This window comes from Chinchilla lanigera, unplaced genomic scaffold (assembly GCF_000276665.1).
Source record: "Chinchilla lanigera isolate Chin_1 unplaced genomic scaffold, ChiLan1.0 scaffold00004, whole genome shotgun sequence".
NCBI classification, from domain to species: Eukaryota; Metazoa; Chordata; class Mammalia; order Rodentia; family Chinchillidae; genus Chinchilla; species Chinchilla lanigera.
This window is the reverse complement of record NW_004955405.1, coordinates 22,972,362-22,993,493: the sequence shown is the minus strand read 5'-3', so window position 1 is coordinate 22,993,493 and position 21,132 is coordinate 22,972,362. Positions and strand designations below refer to the sequence as shown.

The window sequence follows — 21,132 nt, the reverse complement described above, 5'->3', positions numbered from 1 at the left end:
TTCCAGTGAAAATGTTTGGCTCCTTTGTCAAAGATAAAATAGCTGAGTGTGCTTACAGTCATTTCTATATCTTCTTTTTGTTCTGTTGATCCTCGAGTCTGTGTTTTTGTTTGTTTGACTAGTTGGTTTTGTTTTTTTGTTTTGTTTTGTTTTTGCCAGTACCATGATGCTTTTATCATGGGCGCTTTGTAGTATTACTTCAAATTGGGGATTGTGATGGCTCTCGCTTTCACATAAACATACTTTCCTGAGTCTCTTTCTTCATTCCCAGGTTAGAGATCATAGTTAATAATGCTTACTTTTCAAATTCTGATGATCAAGAGAAGCAACAAAACTGACGCTTATAGGATATGAAATAATATTACGATCTTAATTAAGTTTTACGCACTTGGCTTCAAGTCCCATCTTTGACTCTTTCTAACGTACCAGTGCCGGCATGTTTAATTTTTACTGGGTACATCTCTCGTATGCTGGCATTATTCCCCATTCCCAGAGCCAGTTGAAGTTTAGACCACACTTATTTCTTATGAGCTAACACATTAAACTTTGAAAGCAATCTCCCTGCCTGAGATTCCCTTTCTAATTTGAATTCCCACTTAGTGCAATAAATATGGCTGCCGTTGCCTTCAAAAATAAGAAAAAGCAAATTCAATAAAGGCTGCATGAGTGATCCATCACATTCGCCATTTATTTTACTCGTCTACTTTTCTCTCATTTTTGCCACTGTGATCCATGCCCCCTTATGCCTTCCTGAAAAGCTAATAGGCATTATACTCTACCTCTCTTGAATATTTCCTACTTTCACTGCATTTTTACTAGTCCTGTCTTAATCATCCTTCAAAGATTATGTCTAATTCATCTTCTCTATGAAAATTCTGTGCTTCCTTTGTTCTTCCCACCCCATGCAAACACATCAATAAAATTCGATCACAGGTTTTAATTTAATCCCTTGACACACTCTGATTTGTGTGCTTCCTCTCCTCGTACTTAAAAGAAATACAAAAACACCAACCAGAAGCCATTAGAGTTTACTGAGTGAAAAATAATACCTATGGATAGGTGAATTATTATGATCTGTCCATCTCTATAGCATTTATAACATTTATAAAGCTTTATCATTGAACCATTAATTAACTAGTTAGGAACTGAATAAATCATGGCCACCCCTAGACTTTATTTGATTGAGTTTAGAACAAAATATTTGTTTAGAGAAAGAGGAAATATAGGTCTTCCTCATCAAAATATGTAACTAAGAATAGCACATCTTGTGCATGTCTAGGTCAGCACGTCTTTATTTCTGCTGACACTGTTTCCAGCATGTGGGGATTAGAACTGGGAAAACCAGCACAAGACCATCACTGCTGACATCGTAGACAGACATCACCACAGGTTCTCTTGGCTCATTGCTCAGGTACGCAGTGGTTGCGATCTAACTCTTTGACTTGAATTGCTTTTTGTAGTTAGCATGAGTGCTCTCTTTACAAAGCTGACTGCTCTTGAGTGTACTGAGTTTTCATCCTTTTTGACTCTATATCCTGTAGCACCGCTTTAGGAATTTCTTCCTGTGTTGATCTCCATGAGCTCACGCTTTATATTCTTAGTTTGTAAAAATCTGCTTTAACATGTTCAAATTCTCATTTATGCTCAAGTCTGCGTAGCTTGTGCTATCCAGGACTTCCAGCTATAACCACACATACGTTCTCTATTGCTTTAAAGTTAATCATTAGGTATTAAATTTCTGAATTTTTCCTCTAAGCTGTTTCTCTCAATTTTCTATATCCAGTGATTATCATTATGATTTGATTCTCCCATCCAACGGGAGTTTCTTGATTTTTTTCCATACTCCTGCATATTGAAACTGTATCCAAGCTGTCTTGGTTACTTTTCTCTTGTTGCTGGGACAAAATACCTGATGCCTAAAGTTAAGGAAGAAAAGGTTTATTTAGTTAGCAGTCTGTGGAGGGTTCAATCCATACTCAGATGGCTCCAAGGCAGGGTGTCATGGCACAGGGGCAATGGTTCAAGGTGGCAGAAGACAGCAAAAGCAGCAAAAGCAAAAATCTGGGGAGAACAAGCCTCTTTTCCTCCCTTGTATTGTAAGCAGGCTACCTGCCCCCAGGTGGGTGTAGTGCTCACACCATCTCCCTGTCCTCCTCTGCACAGGCTCAGAATGTTTACAAACTGAGGACCCTGGCCCCCTGCTGAGCCACTTAATTAAACTTCTAGACTTCTCCAGTTGACACACTGAGCTCTTTTACTCCTCAACATTTTTGTAATTGCTCTTTCCTAACCACTGGGCATTTTGAGGAGGTTCCCTGTACTCTAGTTCACTTTTCTTCTTAATCTCATGTGCAAGGTTGCAGCTAGTTGCGGCAGAGTGTGGCGATGTTACTAAGTCTGTGCCAGTGGAAAATCAGCAAACTTGAGGTGTGCCACTTCCATCTCCCTTGCTTAGGGAACGTTCGCCTGCTTACTCATTTTCTTTTCCTTTCTGTTAGTAGAAAGGATGACACCTGGAATAAATTTAGGAAATACCAGCCTAAGATACACTCCTGTCTCCAAGAGGAATAAAACCAATTATTCATCATAAACTGAGAGAAATAAACATCAGTCAATTTCTATATTTGGATTTTTTGATAATGCATTTCAGCCTGACCCTATCTAACAGGCTAATTATTCCACATCGATACTCAAGCCCATGCCTGCAGAGTTTCACACCGGGATTACTGAAGGCCTTTCTGGTTCACTAGTTGCCTTATTCTTTCTCATGTTTAGACAGACAGAGGCCAGGACTTTGGGATTAAGTTCTTGTTCAGACTGTGAGAGAGGATCATAACTTTCCCACGTGCTGCAGTAAATAGCAGTGAAGCAAGAAAAATGAGAGCTACAGCATCTTAGGGAGAAATTGAAATAAAGATCAGGCAGACTTTCCCACTGTGTGTTCCACTGAGACAGACCAGAGCTTAGAAAAAACCCAGGAATCCTGCAAAACTCCTCAAAGTCAAAGGAAGAATCTTGGGAATTCTGGCAAGGATATGACTTCAGGGTGCAGTAAGAAGGGAAGAACATGGAGTTTAACATGGAGACTTCTTCTTTCTCTGCTTCCCAGGGCATCTTACAGTTCACCAGAAAAATTGGTTTATACCTAGCTAGGTTTAAATATCTTAAAATTAATCTCTTTATATCTGGTTTCATCGTGTCAATTATGCACTGCATATCTTAAAACATTGTATGTTGCAGAACTTTTAAAAAATGGTTCTGGGCTGGAGATATAGCTCAGTGGCACAGCGCCAGTCTGGCAAACACAAGGTCATGAGTTCAATTCCCCGTACAAAAAAAAAAAAAACAAAAAAGGCTCTAACTAGAATCAAAACAATGAAGGAAAAGAAAATTCAAAACTTCCATATCTGGGAAACAAAGCACATTAACTACTGAAGTGTTATAATGACAATTGATTCCAGAAAAAAATATGTAAAGAAAGACACAAGTAGGCAGAATTACAGAACTGTTATTATTTTGAATGTGTATTGTAAAAGTTATGGTTATCTTTTACAGAATAATCAATAACTATGAAGAAAAGCAAAGTATTACATTTTCTTTTTTTACTTTAAAAATAAAAGGGGGAAAACATTAACAGACAACTTTTACAAAATAGCAAAAGAACAATACAGACAATACAGAGTTACAAACAAAGTGGTAGGGAATTAACAATGGTGGTTGTATTATATATGGATATCTTCAAAGCGGTTTCTCAGGAAAACAGATAGAGACATGCAATACTGATCAATCATGGACTCATTAACAGTTTCTTTCAGCAAAGAAATAGAAGACAGTAGAACAGCCATGTTAACTATCCTGCATATACATACATACAAAATTTCTCCTTCTTTCCCTTCTCTTTTCCCACATCCCAGTTGCCCTTTACCCTTGACTATTTTCCTATCATTTCACAATGTCTTTCATATCTCCTAGTTTAAGTTGTCTTTCAGGTTTTACACTAGTGAAACAATGCGGTGCTTGCACATGCAGGTCTGATTTATTTCACTTATGAGTATGGTCTCTAGTTGTGACCATTTCCTATAAAGTCCTCTAGTTTATCTTTCTCTATAGCTGAATAATATTTCATTAAATAAAAGTACCACAATTTTCTTATCCAATCCTTGGTGGATGGACATTTGGGTTGCTTCCACAATTTAGCAATTTAGCAAATTGTGCTGGTATGAACATAGGTGCACATGTATCGCTGGGATATGATGTTTTTAGATCTTCTGGGAAAATACCCAGAAGGGGAATACCTGGGTTGAATGGGACCTCTAGTCCTAGTTTGCTGAGGAATCTCTAAACTGATTTCCAATCTCCAAAATGATTTCACCAGTCTGCATTCCCACCAGCAGTGGAGAAGTGTTCCTATTTCCCCACAGCCTCGCCAGCATTTGTTAGTGGTTGATTTGTTAATGCTAGCCATTCTTACTGGGGTAAGGTAGAATCTCAGTGTTGTTTTAATTTGCATTTCTCGAATGACTAATGATGTTGAACATTTTCTCATGTATTTATTTGCCATTTGTATCTCCTTATCTGAGAAGTGTGTATTCATCTCAGCTGCCCATTTTTGGATTGGGTCTTTGAATCTGGGGGGGCTGAAATTTTTAATTCTTTATGTGTTCTAGATAGAAGCCCTTTGTCTGAGGGACAGTCAGCTAAAATTTTTTCCAAGTTTGTGGGTTTTCTTTTTACTCTGCTGGTGATTTCTTTAGATGTGCAGAAACTTTTCAGTAGGATGAGATCCCAGTTGTTGATTCTTTCGTGTTTCACGTGCAGTTTGGTTTTTGTTCATGAACTCTCTGCCTACCCCTATGTCTTCAAGGTTTTTACTTACTTTGTCTTCCAATAAATTTAGTGTTTCTGTTTTAATACTGAGACCTGTGAACCATTTTGACTTTTAATTTTACTAATGGAGCTATTTTAGTAAGAACCTTCATAATTATGTAATAAGGAATATAATTGTTTCTATAGACAATTACTGAAGAAATAAAGATTGTTCTTTTTCATATGTTCTTGGAGTTCTATTCGATAGATTTGATAGATGCCTTTTATTAGGTAAAAATAATTTTTTAACAGTTTTGATATGTACCTACTTTTTTAAACGAAACAAAGCATTCCATTTTAAACAATTTCACTATTTTTCCAGCAGATGGCAGTATTTCTCTAAAATTCGTTAAGTATAGCCCAGCCTCTGAGCATTTTTTTTCCCCATTCACCACCCCTCCCTTACAACCTCTGTTCCCCTCCTTATTTATAAACAAGGCCTCCGTCCACTGGTCTTATAAATGTCTTATTCAAGAACAAGGCTTAAATCTAAAACCAGAAAGAGGAAGAATTTGAGGATGATGAGCTAGGAAATCTTTCTGGACAAGGAAAATGGAAAATTGGTTTGGTCTGAAATTGAAAAATATCCAGTTTGAGGCCCAAAATACTGCATAGGGACCTCCCGTCTTCTCTATGGGGAACTTTTAATTAATTTGCCACTGTCTGAGTTTTTGCCCTCACTTTTACTTCGTGACGACACTTTGCTGTTAAGGCCCAGCCGGGCTTTCCCACCGCCGTCACCCTCTTACCTGTCTACGCAGCCATCTTCCAAACACCAGGGAAATAATTATTTCAAAACACAAATTTGGCCTGGGGTGGTGGTGCACGCCTGTAATCCTAGTACTGGGGAGGCTGAAGCAGGAGGATCTTTGCGAGTTCAAGGCAAGCCTGGGCTACAAAATCAGCTTAAGGGAAGCCTGGACTGCATAACGAGACCCTACCTCAAAAAGACAAAAACAAAAGCAAAAACACCCACAAATTTGAATCAATTCAAAACTGGCTGTTCATTGTCTCCTCTTTGTCATTGTTAACTCATATGCCAGATATTTATGGAGCTCCTCCACACGTGAGGAGCTGTCCCGCGTGCTGAGGATATAGTAGTAAACAAAAAATAAATAAATATACTCTTACTCCCATAGGATTTAATTTCAGTCAGAAATACTGGTAAACAGCGTGCCACATACCTATAACTTCAACCTCGCAAAGGCTCCCTGACCCATTTTCCTTGAACTGCAAATGCCAACACAGCGGAGCTTCCTCGAGGCACCGTGCCGTGGCGCCTCAGAAATGACTCCACTTGTACCCTTCCGACCGAAAGCCCAAACTCAGGCGTCACTTTCTCTAGTAACTTTATCCAGTCCCTTTAGCTTTCTCTCCTGCCCTGGAGTAGTTTCCCCAGTACCAACCAGTGTGTTGGTCATTGTTTAGCGACTGGTTCTCAAATGGAGAGTCTTCTTTCAGAGCATTTGCTCATCGCCTTGGTTTAAATATCGCCCAATGTCCGCATGCCAGTAGGACTTCAGTTGCTTTCAGACTGCGTGAAAAATTTAACAATTGGTTTTTATGATCCGGTTCAAGCTGCTCCAGCATACCACTGCCTCTTCTCTTCTACCACAAAAACGTAGGCATATTTAATTAATTTATGTGTTTTTAAAAATATTTCTTCAGCATTTACTATTTATGGTATGTGTCACAGCACTAAGCATTCAATAGTTACTCTGTTATACAGTCTCTAGCATTGAATACTCCCAATAGAGGGTAAAATAATACATAGCAAACTTGAGATATCTGATCTACACATGTTAGAACTAAAAATCTTTCAACATATGAATAAATGGATGAATGAAGGCATGAGTATTTGAATATACATTAGACATAGGAGAGGTCACCTTAGAAAAAATTATCTTCTATAATAGGAGACAGTGAAGATAAGGTAAAGGTAGATAAGGTAAAGGAAGATAAGGTAAAGATCTCTTCAGAGCATGAAGAAATTATCAAGTTGGAAAAGAAAGAAACGTTTTTGCTGAGAGTAAGAGGTGCTAGAACATGTATGTGTGTGTGTGTGTGTGTGTGTGTGTGTGTGACAGAGAGACAGAGAGAGAGACACAGTCACGGCTTACGGAAATCTGCAGTGCTACGTACATGGATCAACTCAGCACAATGACCACAATCACTACCTTCTGCAAACGTGCTAATAAAAGTTTTAAAAGTTATTTAAAGCATAAAGAATAGAAGAGAAAATATCACTCCTTAGTAAGCTATTTCGTTGTTCCCACAGATGAAAATAATGACTTCATCTACACTTCCCAAATGTTGATTGGAATGGGATCTACTCCGGTTCTTCTGTGTCTCTTAGAAGTTGAATTATTTTGGCAAGATTTTCATGGATAAAATCTTCTTTTCTGTACCTCCCTTGATGCATTCTCTGATAGTTAATTGTTGACATAGAGTCAACAATAACCCAACTGCAGTTAACCAAATTTAAGAATGTAGAGTCCACGATCAGAATAAAATATGTAAAAGTGAAAAGCATTGTGGTATATTTAAAAGAATGCCCCCCAGGCAGGATATTTTCTACCTGTCAGTGTGCTATGTAGAGAGCTAACTTAGAATTGAATTAGAGTTTCATTGTTTAAAAAGGAGAAATTAACCCCAAGCGAGACTGACCCTGGCATTTGGCTAGCCCGCTATGTCTCCCTAAGCAGCTAGCATGAGACGATACATGATAACCAGTAATGGAGACCTGAGCATGATGTACTTGCCATGCATGTGCCAGGTGTGGATCATGCTTTACATGCTCAGATGAAATGTAAATTTTATTTTTTTCTTTGAATTAAATTAATTTTAATGCACGATCACTCTTCTGAAGCATTTTGCCCCTTGCAAAGGAGAATAGAAAAACACTTTATGTTGTATACCACTGGAAACCTAAGCAGTGACCCTAAGTACTAGTACTGAGTCTCAGAGGCTAACCTGAAAGCAGCCACTGTGAAGGTCGCAGAGCTCCTTCAGGTCTACTCCTTCTGCTGACTGAGTGACCCACAGTGCCCAGGTAGCATGGCTGCTCAACTAGTGTATGCCAGTGGGGCTATACAGGGACACAAGGATTAGCAAATAGCCACTGCCTTCCTTCCCCATGGCCTCCCTCCCCGGAGACAGTCAGGCCTCCTCAATGACACAGCAATTACAGGACTCACACCTGACAGGATGAGTTGCTGCCAGTTTTCAGTCATTGCTCTCTGTTATTATGTGACTATTATCCTGGCATGGGCATTTCAGTCAGGGCTACAAACTGCACAGTCATGTTCCTTTGGGATCTCGCTGGGAAGACGCCAGGAAGTGCTGTGCCTATCGCTCCGGGAATCCTCAGCTATCCAGAATCAGTTTTGGAACATTTTTTAAATCTGAACAGAGATTTTACTCCTCTCAAAGCCCGTCCCTCTTCTCAAATTTTATCTTTCTCTCTGTCTAGGATGTGTAACATATTTTTCCCGTTGGCTTTCAGATTTGGAATATGGAAATCAAGATAGAAATGGCTTGGAAAATCTTGATTTTTTTTTTCCCTTGTGACAGATTTCTACTTAAGGCAAAGAAACACACAGACCAGTATTAGTTTAATGGGGATGAAAGAAGGGAAATGAAGCAAAGTGGAGGGAGAAAATGTGAGCCTCTCAGAAGTTCCTGCCTCATGTAAGTCAAGCATTAACGACACCCAAAGGAGAAAGGCTGATGGATGCCATCATAAGGCTTTACCCGTGAATACAGGATCCGAGGGGTTAGGTCCTGGAGCCCAGGACTTCCGCACAGGCCATAAGGGTACTGCAACTTTTGTCATCATGACTCTTGATATGCTCCTCTGCACTTTATAAATACTTTTCTGATGAAAATTTTAAACATTTTAACTCACACTGTTAACTGATGAGCAAATTGTTCAGACCTAACAGCTACTGCATGACTTAAACATGATTTTCTGTATATCAACATTAGTCCAAGACGTTTAGTATTTTTACCATTGTAAACAATATTTACTGCATTCATCAATCTCTTTTTAATAAATATAAGGTGAGCTCTTGCATGTAGAAGTATTATGAAGTTAACTTCTAAATAGAGATAAACATTTTTGGCATTGAAGTTTTGTACCAGAAAATAAAAACTTTCATGTTAAACAGAACATGTCAGTTGGCTATTTGACAGTATTAAACATTTGAAATATGTGAAATTAGTCATGTTAACAAGAAATTGCCACCTCTTGTATTTTGCTTAGTAAATAGACTGCTGCCTCTCTAAATTATAAATTGTATATACCACATATCAACTTGTGCTAATATGTTGAAGAAGGCTGAAATAACCATAAACTCGATGAAAGAAAATAGTCTGATAAATGGGAAAATGTTTCCTTTGCCTTTGATTTTCCAAGAAAAGTGAAAATGTACATACAAAATTAAACTTATTATTATAATTACTTCATGTAAGACAAAATAGCTTGCATAATATGTCACAAGTTCAGCAGAGTGTAGTGTTAAATGGAGGACAAGATCATTTTATTCCCCCCTGTCTTAGTTTCTTTTCTTTCATTGCTGAGACAAAATACCCGATGCCCAAATTAAAGAGGAAAAGGTTTATTTAGCTCACAGTTTGTGGAGGTTGCAATCTGTAACCAGCTGGCTCCAAAGCAGGAGGGCATGGCAGACGGGTAACAGTTCATGGTGGCAGAAGACTGCAAAAGCAACAAGAGCACAGGGGGATGAGAGCAAGCTTCTTCTCCTCCCTTATATTGTAATCAGGCTACCTGCCCTAGGGTGGGTGTAGCACTCACACCATCTCCATGTCCTCCTCTTGCACAGGCTCAGGATGTTTACAGAGTGAGGACCCTGGCCCCCTGCTGAGTCACTTAGTTAAGCTTCTACACTTCTCTACTTGATGTAATGTATCAACCGTTATACCCTCTGTTACAAATTTAGTTCTGAATTAAGCAAGTATCATCAACAACTTTATTACACAAAGCAGCATGGGCTTCTCAAGAAATATGATCAGTTCTTTCTTTTTAGTACTGAAAAGTTTATTCATTTTTTTCTTCACCTCTTTATTTCAATAATTTCACTAATATTCAGGCAAGCAGCAAAATTGAGGCACAACTATGTATATTTGAGGTTGTACACTTCACATGCTGTGCATTTCTCATTACTGCATTTAAAATGTAAGTGAGAAGGATACTGGTCATCTCTGCTTTTGTGTGTTTTAGTATGCAGCACTGCCAACACTGGCCTTTCAGTGCTTAGTTTTGCAAAGAAAAAGGAGGTATCAATATGAATTTTTATCCACATATCTTATATTTGAAATATAAAATAAGTTAGATAACCTAGGTTAATTACACCTTTATGCCTATGTTAAAAGCCAAAAAGGAAATAACTGTCTTTGGGGGAAATATATCTAGGATGGGTTCAGCAGCCAGATTGGAAGGATGTCTTTGCCTTGGTTTTCCTAAAGCTAATAGGATTTTAAGAAAGAATGTAGATGCATAGAAAGTAGTACTCAGGCTTAGGAAGCCAAATCCCTAATGCTCTCCCCATCCTACTGAAGCCAACATTTACTACATCCTCATTATTGTGCAATATATTTTTGCAGAGGAGTAATTTAGACTTGTATTTGCAAATTTTAAGAATTTTGTTTAAATAAGATGCAATAAAATTCACATATTTTGCACAATTAGGATCCTTAGCGATTAAGTTAATGAAAAGGAGATTTGCATTCCTCAAATTTGGTACAAAACTACACATAACTTGTCTGAAAAACACTTCTTCATAATGAAATTTACCCATTTCAGCCTTCATTTTCTTTTAATACTTTGCTGAGTTTCAGTGTTTCCATTCAGTCAGTCTGTCCCTGAAGCATGTGAGATTACACAAGCATCCTTCAGGAAAGAGTTACAGTCATCACATTAGTCATACATGTATAACCATGTTTATAGCAGCACAACTCAAAATAGTACCTATACGCACATCAACAAGTGAATAGCTAAAGAAAATGTGGTATATATAAATAGTAAAATACTACTCAGTCATAAAGAAGGAGAGGTTTGAGATACTTTTAGGAAAATGCATAAATCTTGAGATCATAATACTAGGAAAAATAAATCGACTCGCAAGGTTAAATATCACATAATTACTCTGAGAGACACAAAGTATAAATAATTAAAGAGCCAAAAAAAAAACCAGAGAGGTAGATTCTGTAGCAATGGAAGGGGACCCAGGGGAGGAGGGGAAGGGAAGGGCCGGAGAAGGGAAGTGAAGATATCAAGATGCACTATGTAAATGTACCAGTTCCCCAAGATGAATGTAATTACTATGTATCTGAAACATATACTTATAAAAAATTAAAATAATAAAAATTTAAAAGGAGTGTGGACTCAAAGTCATATCGATCTGGGTATAATTATCGATCAACAATCTGCTTCACAGCCTTAAGCTTATGTCTTCACCAGTAAAATATAACTAAAACCTACCCACCTTAAAATTAACTCACAACTTAAGTTTCTAGCATAAAGTAGGCATTCAAGAGTTCCCTTCCCCGTATAAATCTTGAAGGAGCTCCTTGTTTGCTGCTGTGGCTTTCTGCATGTCTGCTCTCCTGTGTATTTGCTAAAGTCTGATAAAGTTCTTCCCGCATAACGCTATGACCTTCCAACTTCCACTGCTCTTTCAGGCTTGCCATCTCTCCTGGGTATCTCATTGTGCAGGGTCTACTGTCAGTGCTCTGCTCTTGAGGACTAAAATTTCTCCTTTCACATGCAAAACATAGTGTGTGTGCCTTTAGCGGGGAAGGGCTATGTCAGCTCTAGTACGTGGGTTTTTGGAAAGCTGTTTTAGTGGCTGTTATGGTTTGTGTCTGGATGTGCCCCCAAAGCCTCATGCAGTCAGTCGTGGAGCGGGCTTTTAGAACTTATGATTGATCCACGATCCAATGCTGGGATTATGGGTATGAGTGCTACATCCGCCCTAGGGCGGGTAGTTTGCATATGTAAGGGAGAGAAAGAGGATGCCTGCCGCCCCTCCTCCTTTTTGCTCTTGCTGGTTTTGCTGTCTTCAGTCTCCATGGACTGTTGCCCTCTGCCATGTGCCACCCTGCCTTGGAGCCAGCCAAGTATGGACTGAAACCTCCACAAACTGTAAGCTAAATGAACCTTTCCTTCCTTCATTTTGTGTGTTGGGTATTTTTGTCCCAGCAACAAGAGAAAAGTGACTGAGACAGTGGCAAAGCCCTAGATGTCACTTAACAAGCTATCAGCCTCAAACATTTGAATCTGGTGCTAGAACTTGACTGCAGCACATAAGGATTCTGAACAGATAAGTGCAGTCTATCAGGGTACCACATACTTATTCCTTACTCCTTTGTAGATATATTAAAGCTAATAACTAACGATCAGTAACTAATATGTGCCAGACATTGTGATAAGCCCTCTATGGTCATTACATTATTAATACTCACAGCAACCTCCCAAAGATGCACCATTTATAGAAGAGGAAATGGATGTGAGATTAGGAATAAGTACGACCACATTTCATGTACAAAAGACAGAGCCAGTACTGGAACACTTATGAGCTAAGCCCCTAGCTGCCAGCATTATTTATATCAACTTGTCTATTGTATTGAAATAGGATTAAGGTCTTGTGAGGCTCTAAATCTTTTATGCCATTTTCAGGACCTAACTCAGCATTGAAGATGTATTAGGACTTCAACAGATGTGTATAAAATTGAATATGTATAAGGGAACTTTATTTACATAGTAGCCACCATGGGTTATACATCAAGTGCTTGTGTACTAAGTTGAAATTTATATGCACTCTGGAACTCCCAATAATGCTTTAGGGACAAAATTAAGTCATAAGTCCCCTTTCTCCCTGTGACAATATAAAATGGAAAAAAACCCTATCCTAAATAAGAATTAACTTGGAGAATAAAATATACATAAATTACTCTTTACATTATGGTATTTTTTCTTGTGTACTGAAACATATATACATATATTATATATATTGCCAAGGATTACACTTGCATATGTTTTACAATTATTATAAAATTTCCTCAAATATTTAATTTTCATTATTCAGAGTCTACTATAATGAGAAATCATTAAACATTGAAATGAACCATATTAAAACGTCTCAACTCCCTGAAAACAAAAATTAAAATTTTCTGAATACCTGTTTTCTCAATCAAAACAGGAATACTATATTTTCTGCCTACTCTTTGATATTGAGGGCCAAATTAAGAATTGGTTTTGAAAATCATGTACATTTTTAAATGCTTAAATAAATTACTATTATCTAGATTTTAAAAGAGTAGCTTTTCCTCAAACATTCAAATCTGATCTTTTTTGCATTAGTATTGTATTGGAGAAAAAATTCCATCTTTTTGTCTCCCAGTCCAAAGTTCATTGCTGAGACTCTGACAATGAAAGACTGGCAAACAATTTTTTAAAAACACATTTATTTAGCCAAATTTTCTATGACACAAGAACCTTCTGAAATAAAGACCTAGGGTAGACTACATTTTTGCTCATAGCCATGCAGAAAAATGAGTGGTGGATTGGAGGGTATGGTTTACTGGTGATAATCTAGGGAAACCTAGGAAGGTCAGTTTGTTCAGATTCTTCTTGGCCTCCGATTCTATGACCAGTTGCAAGGACCCAGTTGATGAGTGTTTTAAGACCTATGTTCAGGAGAGATAAATCAGAGTGCTCTGTTCTGGCCTTCTACAGGAAACAAAGGTGAGAGGTCAGAAAGTGACCTTTGTGCTTCTACAGTTTTCTCAGTTTCTTATTATTTAAAATAATACACCTGGTACTGAACTTTGAGATATTATGTTCTGATTCCTAAGAATACTGTGAAAAAATAACCTTTTTAATATAAAAATCATAATTCTTATAAAAGAATACAGTGGACAAGTGGCAATGATTTTATTTGACACTCTGATTAATGAGCAAACAAGAAAAATACAGAAACCTTTTTCCAAAAATCCAAAGAGGAGACATGTAGATCTCATTTACAAAATAGCTCACAGAAGGGAAAAATTATATCTACTTTCACACACAAAAAACTTGATTTCACTTCTAGAATCAGGAATAATTTGTATAATTATATTCTACAACTTATGAAGATGTATTGAGGTAGAAAAAAAGAAATGAAAGTAGGTAGAAAGGAGAGGGAAAATCATAACTGAAAATTGTACTTTTAGGAGACTGCAACTTCCAAAATGCAGCCAGTTACCCCAGGCGATCCTCATCAGCATCCCTGTGATTAAAGGTTAGCTCCATCCCTGCTAGACTCATCACGCAGTAATTCCTCAGGATACTAAAATTCCGTAAAGTGTCTTGAGAGCTTAAAGACCAGAAGACTGATTCTAGGATAAAGAAAAAGGTTGAGAGAATCCAGAGAACGTTCAAATTAACTATTAAAATAAAAGCTGCCCATATCTGCAGAACAGACTAGAGACATACTGAGGGTGGTTTGTACCCCTTCAGGAGAAGCATCAGTGTTTCATGTTCTGGGAAATAATATGTCTCATTTCTCTCAGAGCCCATACTACACGCTCCACTGCATCCTGAATCTCTGCCTAATAATCCCTTCCTGTGCCTCTTAAAGATGGCATCCTAAGAATTCTCTGTCTGGTATGGGAGTCCAGACAAAGGATGGATTAATTCCTTTCCAGCCACAAGAACCTCTCAGGCCCAGCCTGGAGACAGTACAAATTAGGTTACAAGCCATGAAATGATACACACCCATTATCTTTAAAAAATCTCAAGGGCCACACTCCCAAAACTGTTCTACAATTCAATGCAGTCCCAAGCAAAATAACAACAGCATACTTTACAGATCTAGTGAGGCTAATCTCAACATTCATAGGGAACAAACAGAGACACAGAACAGCCCAAGCAATCTGGGGAATCAGGAGCAAAAAACAGGAGGCACCACAACACCTGATGTCAGCAACAATAATAAAATGACGTGGTACTTGTATCCGCCAGTGCTTACTAGAGAAACGGATTCAATGCAAGATGTACAAATTTATAAGAATTGACAAGATTGGCTTCTGATGGCACCCACAGAGTCAGGCATGAAAGGGTAAAAAGGAGGATAGGAGGATCCAGTTGAAGGCCTGGAGCTCCATCCCCTGCAAGTCTATATCAGAAGGCTGAAGGGCCTATGACAGAAACCAGGAAATGATGTCAAAAGTGAAGGTGTAGACTGGAGCTCCTCCAAAGATACAGAAGCAAACCTTCCTTTGTCACTTCCCTTTTATACCATTCTGGTGACAATCCTCCCTACAGGGCGTCTTCCACACCCAGGTCTACGCTGAGGCAATTTAATTGGGCATTTCTTACCCAAGTTGACACAGTCAGTTAACTAACACAGTACTAGAACAAAAACATTTATGTGGATCACTGGAAGAGTATACAGATACAGAAATATCCCCAGACACATTCGGCTATTTGGTCTTTGACAAAGGGGCCAAGACCATACGGTGATACTTCAGTTCATGAACTTAATGTATTAGATGATTCTGATTGTGACCTGAATTGGTTGTAAGCTGAGTCAAATCTCCCCATAAGGTTCAATGTTAGTGAGGTTAATCTGTTCTGAGCTCTATGAATATGGTTGAGAAAAAAACTTGTTTACAAACTGAATCAAATTTTCTCTTAAGGTTCAATGTAAATAAGCTGTATGTATTTTTTAACCACAAAAATTTGTAAAAAAGTACAGTACAGTATGAAGAGAGGGAACACTAACCTTGCTTGAGGTGACTTCTGGAATGAAGGACAGAAAGGTGGATTGGAGTTGAGGTTACTATTTGGAGGGAGAGTCACCCTCCATAAGGACAGTGGGGACATGTCTTTCAGGGCTTTCCTCTCTTCTTTGTCTCTTAGGAGCAGAGTCAATTTCTAAGAAACTGTTACTTGTTTTTGTTCTATGCTCCATAACCCTCTAGAAATGAGAGAACACATTATCATCCATCAGATTCAACACTCTGTTTCTTAGCTGTGTTGGGGTGGTGCTGCTCAAAGAAATCCTAGAACTCATTCCACTGTTCCATAATGGATTCTATCACAGCACTGCTGACCTCCTCCCTGTCTTCCCTTTCCTCAGTAGAATGCTTCTCAACAAGCACTTCTTCTGCTTATTCCCGAGTTCAGCAAGTTCTTCCATCATCAGCTCCCCCTTATCATCCTCAAAAAGCTCCCCTATGTCTGCACCACCGATGTCCAGACCCATTCTTTTGCCCATGGACACAATCAGACCCTTCAAAGTCACAGTGACATATCCTGGCCACAGTTTCCTCCAGGCTGATTTTAACGTCTGAAATGTGACATCTTCACAAGTATTATCAATGAGGTTGATGCAATGGACAACACTGAAATGTTTCTTCCAGAACTCTTTCAGAGTCGGGATGTAACCTCAGTGACACTGAAATATGTGATGAAGAGCACCTTGGTGTACAGCTTTTGAATTTGCAAATCACCTGCTGGTCCACAGGCTGCAGCAGAGGTGTACTGGGGGGAAATCTCAACCTTTATGAAGTCATACTTAGCATCCATATCATCCACTGAGGCTGCAAACACTTCATGCTGCCATTCCAGGACCAACCGCCTTGTGACCCAAGCTTTTCATTGTCCTGCCACATGACGAGCAGCCTGGCCTTGTTCACCTTCTGTTCCGTTCCTTAAGTGCATGAGTCCTGGTAATGGTGCCCCAGTAGAGGTTTGATCTTCAGACCAGCACTTGTGTTCACACACAGCAGAAGGGTTGATCTGATCCTCATGGGCTTGTGCCCTGGCGGTGCCTTTTCCTCCTGGGGGATGCGGGTTCTGTTCAGCATCTTCTTCCAGGAGAGCCCTGTTTCACCGCAGTTGAACGCTTGTTGAGCGATGTATCCTGGTTTCATGAATTCCACAAATTTTTTCTTATAGGCTTTTGCAGTGGCCTTGTCAGTACTGGAAACTTCATCATGTCATCATACTGCGAGTGTCACTTCTCTTGTGGAATTTATCAAACCACCCTGTACCGGCTTTAAATTCATCACTTGTTGCACCTGTAGAGGGTTTTCTTGTAGTAAATAATTGCGAAATTTTGGGGGGCTTTTTCACAGATCATAGCTTCACTAACGCTGCCACCTGCCGGCTGCTTCTCCTTCAACCATACTAACAAAAGTTTTCCACCTTCTCCAGCATCTGTGTCCTCTGCTTGGTTAGCATTGTTTCTCCAAATCAGTTCATTCAATGACATCTTTATTCTTCAAAATAGTTGAGCTTGTCAACTTTGCCATTTCGTATTCTAGCCCAGATCAGTCACACGAATACCAGGCCTGTGCTTTTCTACAGTTTCCTTATTGGAAATTCAATGCTTATTTCCTTCAAAACCTTCTTCTTATCATTCTTGCTTTTCACTTTTTTTGTTACCTTCATTATTACTCTGCACATTCTTGACACTTTCATTAATGCTCTGCACATCCCGGTCTCCTTCGTTACTGCCCTGAACTTTCTTTTTGCAACCACCCTCACTCTGCACTTTCTTCGGTACCACGCTGGAGTGAATAATACGTACAGTACTGTACATGCTAAAAAGCAGATGAAAAACATCACAGCAAATGTGTGCAGGTCTCTCTGTGACCATGAACTTGAGTAGAAAAAGTCACTTGTCTTCATTTTCCCTAAATGAAATCCATAAGCCCCAACCCCACAATTATGGCTGTTCAGACCCTTTCTTTCCCTACACTTTTAAGGGAGATTTATGAAGAAAGAATCTTGCCATATTCTGATCATCCAGATCTCATTAAATTCTCTGCCATCACCAATCCATACACTCTGGATAATTACAGGATAATGTACACTACGGTTTTCTGTGGCCACACTCTTGGCGGGAATCACAAGGACATCTTGTGTTAGACCTTAGAATGTGAACACAAATGTTTTGTAGCTGTTTGTTTTCAGGCTCGAGGACTCAACAGCATCTACATTTAGAACAATTCTTGGTGCCCATGATTTATCCCCCAAGTGTATAAAGAATATAAGAGAACATGGATTTCCCTTTGACCTAGGATCTTATACTCACAGTAATAGATCGTATCTATATCTCACAAAGAATATTTGTCTGGAAAAAAAATGGTAAAGTAAAGTTAATGTAGCTCAACTGAAGCTTTCTATTCTTAGAAACTCTGATAGATTGACCCTTAGCAGACATCTGTGACTTTAGATCACATATAATTTTTTACACTGTTGTAAAACTTCCCTTAAATAATAAGAATCGCTCATCATTGTGCTTAGACAATTTGTATAAATGATATGCTTCATCCTGAAAACCTTTGGATTCCCTTTAGTTTCTGGAATTTAGATTCATGCTAGGCAGAAGTTGCCTATATGTGCAGTCCCCAATGAAACTCTTAAATATTGAACCCATCCTGAACTTCCTTTATAGATAACACTGCATATACATGTGATAACTCATTCCTGGAAGATTTAAATGTGTTCTGTGTGAATCCACTGGTGGAGTTCTCTAAAAACCTGGTGTCTGTCTTCCTTTGGATTTTGCCCCAATTACCTTTCCTCTTTACTGACTCTGCTTTGTATTCTTCCACTGTAATAAATATTAGGCGTCAGTAGACTTATGTGTTGAATTCTGTGAGTCTTTGTAGTGAATCACTGAGTCTCATTCATTTTTGAGACCCTCCACATATTTCCTAAAATGGAGAATTCTATTTTCATAAAGAACCAAAGCCAGCTGTGATACAAAAATAACGCTGTCAATGCACAAAAATTTATCACTTCTACCAAAATATTTGCTTTATATGTTTGTTTTCTTAATTAATGTCACTACTAGTTTATCACAATTTCATTTGCCTCCCTTCTTTCGTTCTCAGATCAGCCACTAGCTCAATCTGAGCGCACTGAGTTTTTCAAAAGGTATTTCCTGCTCCTCTCCATATATTTGCTTATTCTGTTCCCACTGCTTTTTATTTTAAAAATAAAGGAATGAAAGCATATTAACAAATACACAGACATAAACAAAACAACACAAAAACAATAAAAGCAATACAGAATTTCAGACAAAGTGACAGGAAATTAACAATGGTTATGTGTAGTGTTGAAGTGAAATTAACAATGGTTATGTGTAGTGTAGTGTAGTACTGTTATCTTCAAACTGGTTACTCATTTAAACAAATATAGGCATGTAAGACTGAGCAAATAATTAAATATTAACTGTTCCTTTCCATAAAGCAATAGAAATCAGTAGTACAATTATCTTTAAGTGCTTCCTAATTCCTGTTGACAGAGGCCCTTTAAGGCACCGAGAGGCAGGGTAGTAGAGTGCTCCTATGGTTTGAATGTTTGTCTCCTGCAATCCATATTTTGGAACACCATGCCCCAAAACCATCTTTTAATGGTAGGCAGACATAGGACCATTGGGAGGTGATTGCATACGGAAGGTTCTACCTTCATGAGATGATTAATGAATTCAGGGATTAATGAGTTATTGGGTTACAGAAGAAGTAGCTCTTCTATAAAAGGGAGCTGTCTTTGTCATTCTTGCTCTGTCTTGCCAGGTGACATCCTGAACTGCCTTTGAATTCCACAGACTCCTCACCAGCAAGAAAACTCTGAAGAGTACTAAAGAATGGTCACATTCACTTCTCAGTTGCTCTCTGGAATACACAAACTGTGTCAGAGTTGGCCTCCATGGCACGGAGATGACAGGCCAGTATGTTCACGTCATGAGTTGTGGGCTCAAACTGGCCTCTATCTTCTGCAGCAACTCACAGAATGAGTGAGTTGTTCCTGTGCCTGAGCCCAGGAATGCCTGAGTGGGACCCTGGTTTAAGTGGTCTGGAAAAATCTCACATGGGAATCTGTCAACCACTATCAATTACCCCCAAATAAATTGTGAACAAAATAGTCACAGCATTGGAAATTTTGTTTCTTACATCTGTAGGACACTGAAAAAATACTGAAGGGTTTGTTTATCTTGGGAACCACTAGTGTTTGACTTGAGTTATAAATTTTCTTCTAAATCCAAGCAACTGGGTTGGTTGGGCCTCCTGGCTGGGTGAACTCAGAGGATATTAAAACTATATCAACATCTTCCCACACTTCCTAGCACTCAGACCATTAAGTGCTCCATAAAAGCAATTCTTCTACCACTGCAGTCCTCCAGGCCATCGACCTGTCCATACACACACGATCATATCCACCTTCTGTCTTCATGTCTTTTAAAATTTAATTAGATGCATAATTCATTAGTAATCCTTTACAAACACTCTTATCTCTACCTTAATCTCAGCAACCAATTATCCTACTTCCAGTATAGTTCATATTTTCTGGAAAGAAATTTTACAAGTGTGCAGAGTCCTATAAGGTCATGATCACCAACACAAAATCAGCATTCAGTGTTTTCCTGGCAATTCTAGTGGTTTTCTGGTAAGGTGCCTCTTTCATAGGGAAAGTAACTGTGTGGGAAGTTTTATGGAGCAGAGGAGAAATGAATTTTATTGACACCATAAACCTGATAATAAATAATATATATATAAATGTATTTTGGCTAATTACAGATATAACAAAAGTCCATCTTAATCTTTAGGCCAGTAGTGAGAACCGGAAAACAATATCCCACAGTGAGCTAACTGATTCTAGATGTGGAGGTCTCACAGCCCCGCAGGACTGATAATTTGCTGAAAATGATGGAAAATTCTAAAAAATACTATACATATAATCATATTACATTATATTTATGATTTATAAAAGGAATGCAAATCAGGAGAATCAGCCAAAGGAGGAACACATAGGGTTTGTTATGGGAAGGAATACAGAACTTCTGTGAACTCTCCCCATAGAATTAAGGTGTGTCACCTTCCTGATATATCAAAGTATTCACTAACCAAAACATTCCATTGTGTTTGTTGATCACAGCTTCAGTTTCTTTATGCAGGCCATATGGCTGGGCTCAATCTCTAGCTTTCTTTCTTTCCCTGAGGCTAGCACTTGGATTCATGTCATATAGCTAAAAATGGCAATTCTTTAATCACATGTTTTTTTTTTTTTTTTTTTTGAGGACACTCTCCCCATCCTAAACTGGTTTGCTAACACAAGTTAAATATTGGACGGCTATGAGTCAATTTAATTAGCATAAACTCTCAAAGCCTGCTATGAATAATAAAGAAATCATATCACCGTGGAAATCTCAAGGGATTAAAGTTTCCCTGTAGAGCAAGAGACAAAGG

The 21,132-nt window shown here is 38.5% G+C and overlaps 1 long non-coding RNA gene across 1 annotated transcript in view; it reads left to right on the top strand.

Moving 5' to 3' along the window:
- LOC106149340 overlaps positions 1-19,794 on the top strand; it is a 30,969-nt gene extending 11,175 nt beyond the window's left edge. Inside the window, exons 2-3 of the long non-coding RNA XR_001235475.1 lie at positions 1,280-1,411; positions 19,462-19,794. This is a non-coding gene — a long non-coding RNA (uncharacterized LOC106149340). The remainder of the gene's footprint in view (positions 1-1,279; positions 1,412-19,461) is intronic.
- Positions 19,795-21,132: the final 1,338 nt, after the last annotated feature.